The following is a 10,892-nucleotide window of genomic DNA, read 5'->3' as shown; positions in this document are numbered from 1 at the left end:
CTATGTCACCTTGCCACTCTGTGGCCTCCTGATGCTGCCGCCACCTCCACACTATATCACCTTGCCCCTATGTGGTCTCCTGATGCTGCCACCACCTTCACACTCAGTCATTGTGCCACCCTGTGGCCTCATCCTGATGTTGCCACCGCCAGCTCCAGACTTTGTCATTGTGCCACTCTGTGGCCTCCTCCTGATGCTGCTGCTGCCGCCACCTCCAGACTCTGTCATTGTGCCACTCAGTCACCTCCTTATACTGCTGCCACCTCCAGACTCTGTCATTGTACCACTCTGTGGCCTCCTACTGATGCTGTTGCCACCTCTAGACTCTGTCATTGTGCCACTCGGTGGCCTCCTCATACTGCTGCCACCTCCAGACTCTTTCTCTGTGCCACTCGGTGGCTTCCTTATACTGCTGCCACCTCCAGACTCTGTCATTGTGCCACTCAGTGGCCTCCTTATACTGCCACCACCTCCAGACTCTTTCATTGTGCCACTCTGGCTTTCTCAAACTGCTGCCACCTCCACACTCTGTCATCGTGCCACTCGGAGGCCTTCTCCTGATTCTGCTACTGCTGCCACCTACAGACTCTTTCATTGTGCCACCTGGTGGCCTCCTCATACTGATGCCACTTCCATACTCTGTCATTGTGCCACTCTGTGGCCTCCTACTGATGCTGCTGCCACCTCCACACTCTATCATTGAGTCACTCTGTGGCCTCCTCATACTGCTGCCACCTCCACACTGTCATTGTGCCACTTGGTGGCCTTCTCCTGATGCTGCTACTGCTGCCACCTCCAGACTCTTTCATTGTGCCACTCTGTAGCCTCCTACTAATGCTGCTGCCACCTCCAGACTCTGTCATTGTGCCACTCGGTGGCCTCCTCATACTGCCGCCACCTACAGACTCTTTTATTGTGCCACTCAGTGGCTTCCTCATACTGCTACCACCTCCACACTCGGTCACTGTGCCACTCAGTGGCCTTCTCCTGATGCTGCTACTGCTGCTGCAGCCACCTCCAGACTCTTTCATTGTGCCACTCAGTGGCCTCCTCATACTGCTGTCACCTCCACACTCGGTCACTGTGCCACTCGGTGGCATCCTCATACTGCTGCCACCTCCACACTGTCATTGTTCTACTCGTGGCCTTCTCCTGATGCTGCTATTGCTGCTGTCGCCACCTCCAGACTCTTTTATTGTGCCACTCGGTGGCCTCCTCATACTGCTGCCACCTCCACACTGTCATTGTTCCACTCTGTGGCCTCCTGATTCTGCCGCCACCTCCACACTGTCTTTGTGCCACTCTGTGGTCTCTTCATGCTGCCACCACCTCCAGACTCTTTCATTGTGCTACTATGTGGCCTCCTGATGCTGCTGCAATCTCCATACCCTGTCATTGGGCCACTCTGTGGTCTCCTCATGCTGTTCCCACCCTCCCCACTTCATGACTGGGCCACTATTTTGCCTTTCGGCCTGGCTGACATCATCATTTGTTTGACCATTCTTCTGATCTGTCAGAAGGAAGGAAAAATGAGACGCACAACGGATCCTGTCTGTGTAGTAGCTGTAAGGCCTGTATGGTCCCATCAGAATTGTCTTATGATTTGGTAGCCAAAAGCAGGAGTGGGTACAAAACATAGAATACATGCAAATATTCTATTCACATGTCATCTCTGTTTTACATTCAGCCCTCTTTTTTTTGGCATTAGCAATACTGATGGATCACTGACCAAATGCTGACCGAGTGAAGGCGTATACTCCACAGACAGGATCAGTTTTTTGTGGGTTATTGCTCTGACGGATCAGAGGAAGGGCAAATTAATCAGTGATGTCAACTGAAACTTACTGCTAACACCCTCTCCACTCTGTCGGGGGGCTCTACTTGTATAAGCGTTTAATAGAACAGGTTCTGATAACATCTATGTGGAATCAGCTGGCGATGGTGTGAAAGGAGTGCGATTCTTCTTGGCACCAACATCTACCTGTAAGGCCTCATGCACATGACATGCTGTTTTTTGCAGACCGCAAACCGCGGATCCGCAAAAAACAGAAGCCGCCCATCTGCCTTCCGCAATTTACGGAACGGGCGGCCCATTGTAGACATGCATCATATTCTTGTCCTCAAAATGGACAAGAATTGGACATGCTATATTTTTTTTTGCGGGGCCTCGGAACGGAGCAACGGATGCGGACAGCACACGGATTTCTGTCTGCATCTTTTGCAGCCCCATTTAATTGGTCCGCACCCAAGCCGCAAAAACTGCGGCTCAGATGCGGACCCGAAAAACGGTCGTGTGCATGAGGCCTAAGGCTGAGTTCATACTTGAGGTATTTGGTCAGTTTTCGCCACGTGACTGCCCTAATAAGTGAAGTGTGCAGTGATTCTAAGAGCGATGCCTGTCATCTGCATGTCATACGGACTCACAGTATTATTTCACTACCAAAGCAGACTCCCTATTTTTAAAAATTCGCTCATCTCTAAAGCTTATATTCGGCGGCTGTCCACCCAAAAGAACACCAACCAATCAACAGAAAAATATGTCACATAATTTTCATCCAGACACAGCACCATACAGTATATACAGGTGTGGCTGTGCTTTGAACTGCAGCCCAGTCCATTTAACCACTTCCAGACCAGGTCATTTACCCCCTTCCTAAACAAGCCTAATTTTGTAAATCTGACATGTGTCACTTTATGTGGTAATAACTTTGAAATGCTTTTACTTATCCAGACCATTTTGAGATTGTTTTTTCATTACACATTGTACATCATGAAAGGAAAATCCAGCACCGCCAACATGAAAAACCGGGTTCTTTATTTCATGCGAGACATAAGCAGGTAAAAACTTCTTGACGAGTTTCGGGCAACACTTGCCTTTGTCAAAAGCATAAAGTATACAAATTATCTTAGTTAAAATACATGTGTGAAAAACACCAGACCAATACTACATTGTAGGTCATCATAATGGTAAATTGTATATGTTTTACCGTTATTTATTAGAATTTTTATTTTTTTTTTACATTTTTTGGGGCGTTATTTTACAGATTTGAGCCGAATGCAAGAACTTCACATCCTGGCGTTCAGCATCCCATTAAGCGGTGGGCACAGGCTGGGGCATGGCAGGGGGCTGTGCCTGCTGCTCTGGCTTGGCTCCCTTCTGCTCAGAGATGGGGGTGGTTGGCAGGATCTCCTCTTTGGGTTCCACAATGCTGACGTGGTCAGGCAGGGGCTTCTTGGGGCCAATCTTTCCACTTGGGTCCCATGGAAGCATGATCTTCACCTTGATGCCCAGAACACCCTGTCTGAGGAGGACGTGGCGCACTGCGGTATCCACATAGTAGTTGACGGGGTCTCCGCTGTGAATCATCAGACCGTCCACAAATTTCATGGCGCCGCTCTCCATGATGAAACGCAGGACACCATAGCAGGCTCTTCTCACTGCCAGACCTCCCAGGAGCTTGTAGCGCAGGGACTCTGCTTGGGCGATGGCGCACAGACCCCTTGTGGCGACTTTCTCTGCGTACAGCTCAACGCTGCCCTCGGGAAAGCCAAACCTCTTCTGTACGACAGCAGTCAGCTCACGGATAAGGTGCCCCTTCTCACCGAGGACGTTCTAGGTCCTGGTGGCAAGGATGATGATCTCTGTTCTGGTTGGGGTGACTCGGACCTCCACGCCGGAATAGCCATCCTCTGCCAACTCCCGGGTCAGGAATTTATTCAGCTCGGCTTTGAAGATGCCGTCAGCAACAAACTTCCTCTTCTTAGAGATCTGCACCGCCATCTTGCTGCGCGGGGCTGAAAGGAAAGGCGAATCTCTCTGCTTTTAACACAACCAATTAAGACAGAGGACACATATACACATATACAGAAATCCGTGCGCACCCCGACGCACGTTTCGCTCCTCCGCTTTCTCCGCCCCCTGAGAAAGCGGAGGAGCGAAAAGTGCATCGGGGTGCGCTCTCTGCTAGACCTGGGTCTGATCCATTGTGCCTCCTACCAACGCTAGGTAATATACCATATTATTCCATGTTTATTTAATGTTTATTACTACTATTGTTGTCCCCCCCATACTGCTTATGAGCTATTTATAGGTGCCATACAGTTGGCTCTTATGTTTGGCTGTTATTTTTGCAGTTGTTGTGTGTTTATCTGGGGGGGGGGGGGGGGGGGGTTGGAGGCTTATACATGTATTGGGGGTAGGATTTATATTGCCTGCTTGATGCAGCATACATTACTGCCCTATTCCTTCTTCTGTTATTGGATCTTCCTATACCCAGAGTATCGCGGGATAGCTGCTGATCGCAGAGCTTGCCTGCACTGCTGCTATTTATTTTATCATTGTCTACGGTTTGTTGTAATATTTATTACCCAATAAATTATTTATGTTAATTGTATATGTGTGTCCTCTGTCTTAATTGGTTGTGTTATAACATTTTGACACACATTTATCTCATCCTTTGGATTTTATAGTAGGTGGTACTCTCTGCTTTTAAGACAGATTGTGATATCTCATAAAATAGTTATTAATCAGGGGCGGAGCTATAGGGGAAGCAAGGGAATTGGCTGCTTTGGGGGCCGAACTCAGAAGGGGCACACCCAGCAGGAGGACTAAAAGATTTTATTATTAGGGCCCCTCAACAGTATTATAAAATTACATTCAGCCAAAGTGCAAAAAAGCAAAAATTCCAGCAATCAGGCCACTGTTAAAATCCCAGCGTTTATTGCATCATCTTAAAATCCATTAGCCGGCCGGAGAGCAAAGCGGTCAATTTTCACGAAAATATCCAAAATCAACATTTTTAAGGACCAATTCAGTTTTAAAGTCATTTTGCATGGCATACATAATAGAAACCACCAATAAATCACCGCATTTTAGAAACGACACCCCTCAAGCTATTCAAAACTGGCAAAACCTTAATATTTATTACTCAAATTCTTCAGTTTACAGAAACACCCTATATGAGGTCGTAAACTGCTCTATGGGCACACGGCAGCGCTCAGAAGGTAATGATTTTTTAAGGACTTGCTGAAATGGCCTTTGGGCACCATGTTGCATCTGAAGAGACCCTGAGGTACCCTACAGTGGAAACCCCCAAAAAATTAAGACATTTTGGAAACTACATTACCAAAGGATTCTTTTAAAGGATGTAGCGAGCACTTTAATCTAACAGGTGCTTAAAGAGGACCTTTCACCAGAATAAAACTTCTAAAGTAACTATACAGGCATGTAGAGCGGCGCCCAGGGACCCCCCTGCACTTACTGTTATACCTGGGCGCCGCTCCGTTCTGCCGTTATTGCCTCCGGTATCTTTACAGTTAGGCTCCACCCAGGGGAACCTGACGGCTCCTCCTTCTCCCATGCTGCAGTGCTGGCAAATCACAGCGCTCAGCTCATAGCCTGAGAGGCTTTTTTTCTCTCTCAGGCTATGAGCTGAGCGCTGTGATTGGCCAGCGCTACAGCATGGGAGAATGAGCCGACGGCAGGTTCCCCTGGGTGGAGCCTAACTGTAAAGATACCGGAGGCAATAACGGGAGAACGGAGCGGCGCCCAGGTATAACAGTAAGTGCAGGGGGTTCCCTGGGCGCCGCTCTACATGCCTGTATAGTTACTTTAGAAGTTTTATTCTGGTGAAAGGTCCTCTTTAATAGAATTTGTAACACTTGGGTATGAAAATTAAAATTTTTATTTTTTTTACAATAAAAAGGTGCTTTAGGCCCAAACTTTTTTTTTCTTAAGGAATAACAAGAGAATATCACCCCACAATTTGCTACCCATTTTCTCTTAAGTACAGAAGTACTCCATTTGTGGTCGTAAACTTCTGTTTAGGGATACACCAGGGCTCAGAAGGGAAGGAGCGGCATCTGGATTTTCTAACACGGAATTTGCTGAAATGGTTTTTAAGAGCCATAACTTTAATATATGTATTATTGTTTTTATTGCCACCATTTCAGGGTACATTTAGCTAAAATTCTGTCAGGATTAGGGATAACTATAACTATATCCAGCGGTAGGACCCCCACCGATCTAATAATTATCCCCTAGGCCGAATCCTTTGAGCGCTGTTTTGTAACACCCCCTGTGATCTGCACACTCCTCCCTCCTCTTGATGGACAGGGCTAGACATGCTGAGGGCAGAGCTGTGTCCTAGCATCTACATATCATATACTATACATACTATAGCTTCACAACACTGAGATCTGCTCAGAAAGCTAATCTACATATTACTGCTTTATTTACAAGCACAATAGAAACATAGAAACATAGAATGTGTCGGCAGATAAGAACCGTTTGTCCCATCTAGTCTGCCCAATATGCTGAATACTATGAATAGCCCTTGGCCCTATCTTATATGAAGGATGGCCCTATGCCTATCCCATGCATGCTTAAACTCCTTCACTGTATTTGCAGCTACCACTTCTGCAGGAAGGCTATTCCATGCATCCACTACTCTCTCAGTAAAGTAATACTTCCTGATATTACTTTTAAACCTTTGCCCCTCTAATTTAAAACTATGTCCTCTTGTAGCAGTTTTTCTTCTTTGAAATATTCTCTCCTCTTTTACCTTGTTGATTCCCTTTGTGTATTTAGAAGTTTCTATCATATCCCCTCTGTCTCGTCTTTCTTCCAAGCTATACATGTTAAGGTCCTTTAATCTTTCCTGGTAGATTTTATCCTGCAATCCATGTACTAGTTTAGTAGCTCTTCTCTGAACTCTCTCCAAAGTATCAATATCCTTCTGGAGATATGGTCTCCAGCACTGAGCACAATACTCCAAATGAGGTCTCACTAGTGCTCTGTAGAGCGGCATGCGCACCTCCCTCTTTCTACTGGTAATTCCTCTCCCTATACACCCAAGCATTCTGCTAGCATTTCCTGCTGCTCTGTGACATTGTCTGCCTACCTTTAAGTCTTCTGAAATAATGACCCCTAAATCCCTTTCCTCAGATACTGAGGTTAGGACTGTATCACTGGTTTTATATTCTGCTCTTGGGTTTTTACGCCCCAGGTGCATTATCTTGCACTTATCAACATTACATTTTAGTTGCCAGATTTTTGACCATTCCTCTAGTTTTCCTAAATCCTTTTCCATTTGGTGTATCCCTCCAGGAACATCAACCCTGTTACAAATCTTTGTGCTATCAGCTAAAAGACACACCTTACCATCGAGGCCTTCTGCAATTTCGCTGTTAAAGGTATTAAACAATATGGGTCCCAGAACAGATCCCTGAGGTACCCCACTGGTAACAAGACCATGGTCTGAATATACTCCATTGACTACAACCCTCTGTTGTCTGTCCCTCAGCCACTGCCTAATCCATTCAACAATATGGGAGTCCAAGCACAAAGACTGCAATTTATTGATAAACCTTCTATGTGGGACAGTATCAAAAGCCTTACTAAAGTCTAGATAAGCGATGTCTACTGCACCTCCGCCATCTATTATTTTAGTCACTCAATCAAAAAAATCTATAAGATTAGTTTGACATGATCTCCCTGAAGTAAACCCATGCTGTTTTTCATCTTTCAAGCCATGGGATTTTAGATGTTCCACAATCCTGTCCTTAAGTATGGTTTCCATTAATTTCTCTACTATTGATGTCAGGCTTACTGGCCTATAGTTGCCCGATTCCTCCCTACTACCTTTCTTGTGAATGGGCACAACATTTGCTCATTTCCAATCTTCTGGGACGACTCCTGTAATCTGTTAAATAAATCGGTTAATGGTTTTGCTAGTTCACCGCTAAGCTCTTTTAATAGCTTTAGGTGTATCCCATCAGGGCCCTGTGACTTATTTGTATTAATTTTAGACAGCTGACTTAGAACCTCTTCCTCTGTAAAGACACATGCATCAAAAGATTCATTAGTCTTACTTCCTGAGGTCCTTTTTCTTAATTTTTCTTTGTAAAAACTGAACAGAAGTATTCATTGAGGCAGTCAGCTAGTTCTTTATCTTCTTCCATATACCGTCCTTCTTTTGTTTTTAATTTGTTAATTCCTTGTTTTAGTTTCCTTTTTTCATTTATGTATCTGAAGATTGTCTTATCGCCTTTTTTCACTGACTGAGCTAATTTCTCTTCTGCCTGTGCTTTAGAAGCTCTTATAACTTGTTTGGCCTCTCTCTGCCTAAACTTATAAATTTGCCTGTCATCCTCGTTTTTTTTATAATTACTAAATGCTATATTTTTGTTTTTAATGATTTTGCCCACTTCTGCTGAGTACCACAGTGGTCTCTCCCTTTTTTTGCTTTTACTGACAAGCTTAATGCAATTATCTGTTGCCTTCAATAGTGCCACTTTTAAGTAGTCCCATTTCTCCTGGACTCCATTGAAACTGTTCCAATCTGATAGGGACTCGTATACCACTAATGTAATTTTAGAAAAGTCAGTTTTTCTAAAACTTTTGTTTTTGTGTGGTGTGCATCAGTCACTGTACTTATAGTAAACCACACTGACTGGTGATGACTAGATCTCAAGCTTTCCCCTACAGTAATATCAGATACCAAATTCCCATTTGTGAATACTGAATCAAAAATTGCCGCCTTCCGGGTTGGCTCCTCCACTACTTGCTGTAGAGATAATCCCAGTAGGGAATTTAGAATATCTGTACTCCTTGCAGAACTAGCTATTTTGGTTTTCCAGTTTACATCAGGAAGATTAAAGTCTCCCATAATGATAACTTACCCTTTCAATGTCATTTTAGCTATTTCCTCAACTAGTAGATCATCTAATTCTTTAACTTGGCTAGGTGGTCTATATATCACACCTACACGAGTTACCTTATGATTATCAAGCTGCAAGTATTATAAAGACACCAGTAATATTTATTAGCTTATAAGCGTAGAAAAAACACACATCTGTATGTGGTAATGCTATAGCTTGGTGACAAGTGTTTAGTTTTGCATGTAGAGATCCCAGGTTTGAATCCTGGAAAAGACTTCTAGTTTTTTTTCCCCTTCAGATATTTTTAGATCCTTTTCATATAGAGAATAGTGTTTTTAAGCTTAAAAAGCTAATAAATATTGCTAGTTTCTTTATAATCAAATATTGTACCTGTGAATAAAAAAGGAATAGGCCTTTTATTGTTAGGATATGACTATATATTATTTATTGTAGTATATCCTTTATTATAGGTTAAATGTGAGAAAAAATAACAGAACAAAAAGTTTATATAAGTCTCTCATTGAACTTAGGATTTCTACATGCATGGCAAACAACTTTCCACCGAGCTATAGCATTATCACACAGGAAAGTCTGTTTTTTCTATGCTTAGAAGCTAACACCTACTGATGTCTTTATAATTATATATTGTGCTTGTGAATAAAGCAGTAATATGTAGAATAGCTTTCTGAACAGATCTCAGTGTGGTGAAGCTATAGTACATAGAGAGTATGATATGTAGATGCTAGGACACAGCTCTGCCTTCAGCATGTCTAGCCCTGTCAATCAAGGGGAGGGGGGAGTGTGCAGAGCTCAGGGGGTGATACAAAGCAGCGCTCAAAGGATTCAGTCCCACCTCCAGATGCTCAAACTTCTAATTCGCATATGAATAAAAACACAGATATCCATTCAGCTATTTAACATACAGACAAAACAAAGCATGATGAGCTCCTACCAGGCAAAATGTCTGGTTAAAAAGGGTTGATCCTGGTGACAGAGCCGCTTTTAACTTAACTTTTTCTTATTCTAGTATGACTTTTTAGGGCTTTGGAACCAATTACTAGTTTTTCATAGAGTTATGGACTAAAGTTACAATGGTTTCGACAATGGTCAGCCAGGAACCAATTATTTGGTAACTTAAGGGACCTCTGTACTATTGATTTCGGGTTTTTAGAACGATTTCTAATTCAGATTTAATAAAAAAGTGTTTGACTTGTAAGTGTTTTTATGCATAGATTTGCTTGCCATATACAGAAAACACTCCAATCTCTATAGACACTTCACTTTGGTCTTGACATATCAAGGATTAACTCTTTTCTTTCATTGGCTCAGGATTTAGTGCCTTTCTTCTGAATTGTTTACAGGTGTTCTAATCTCATTACAATTTTTTTTTTGGCCGACTGATTTATGAGTTGTAAATTGCTAACACACAGTGGCTTTTATTTGAAAGCATCAAAGTTTGTTTCTCTTTGATTGCAGCTCAGAAGCTCTCGCTATCTGTGATTATTATCTCAAAAAAAGATCTGTATTTTTGCCAAGATTTAAGGGGTCAGGTGGAATTTGATGTGGTGGAAATCTGCATTTAGGAGGTTCTCAATCAACTTTGCATATATCTGAGTGAACATGGCAATTAGCTATAAATATGTGTAAATTAATGTACATGGCAAAAGCACGGTAATTAATGTGTAAAAACCAACAGCACTGACAGGAAGAAATACAGAAGGTGAATATACTTGTTATAGGGAAATGCTAGTCAACACATTTTACAATGTGACAAGAAAAAAAAATGATACACACTTAATTTTGTGCATAAAAAAAAAATTTCATCAGAAAATGGAATACAAGACGTTTTTTTTTCAGATGAGTGTTTTAGGTGTTTTGTCCTTATTGCTGTGGATACTGTATAATAAGGTGGTCTCATTATGTCTTCTAGGATATAAGAATGTTCAATTGCCAAATTGCATTCTTCTGCACCTGGTAGCCTCCATCACATGGTCTGATATGGGTGTGGCTCACAGTCTTGCTTTGTTCACATTGCATTAGTTGTCCTGCTATGCGGCTGTGTGGAAGCTTGGCTGTGAGCTGGATTTCATCACCTTCAGACCTTGTTCACACCATAGTTAGCGCACCAGAGTTAGCGCAGTGGTAGGACCCCTTGCCATGCTGAGTGACCGTGGCGTTGTGCATGATGGGCTCCGATATCTTCCTGACAGGAATATATTGGCAAAAGTCTC

General features: G+C 43.2%; 1 pseudogene; it reads right to left on the bottom strand.

Moving 5' to 3' along the window:
• Positions 1-3,033: 3,033 nt before the first annotated feature.
• Positions 3,034-3,815, bottom strand: LOC122934970 (annotated as a pseudogene).
• Between the last annotated feature and the right edge of the window lie 7,077 nt (positions 3,816-10,892).

Source organism: Bufo gargarizans, chromosome 4 (assembly GCF_014858855.1).
Source record: "Bufo gargarizans isolate SCDJY-AF-19 chromosome 4, ASM1485885v1, whole genome shotgun sequence".
Classification (NCBI taxonomy): Eukaryota; Metazoa; Chordata; class Amphibia; order Anura; family Bufonidae; genus Bufo; species Bufo gargarizans.
Note: the sequence above shows the minus strand (reverse complement) of the source record. Positions and strands in the feature narration are given on the sequence as shown.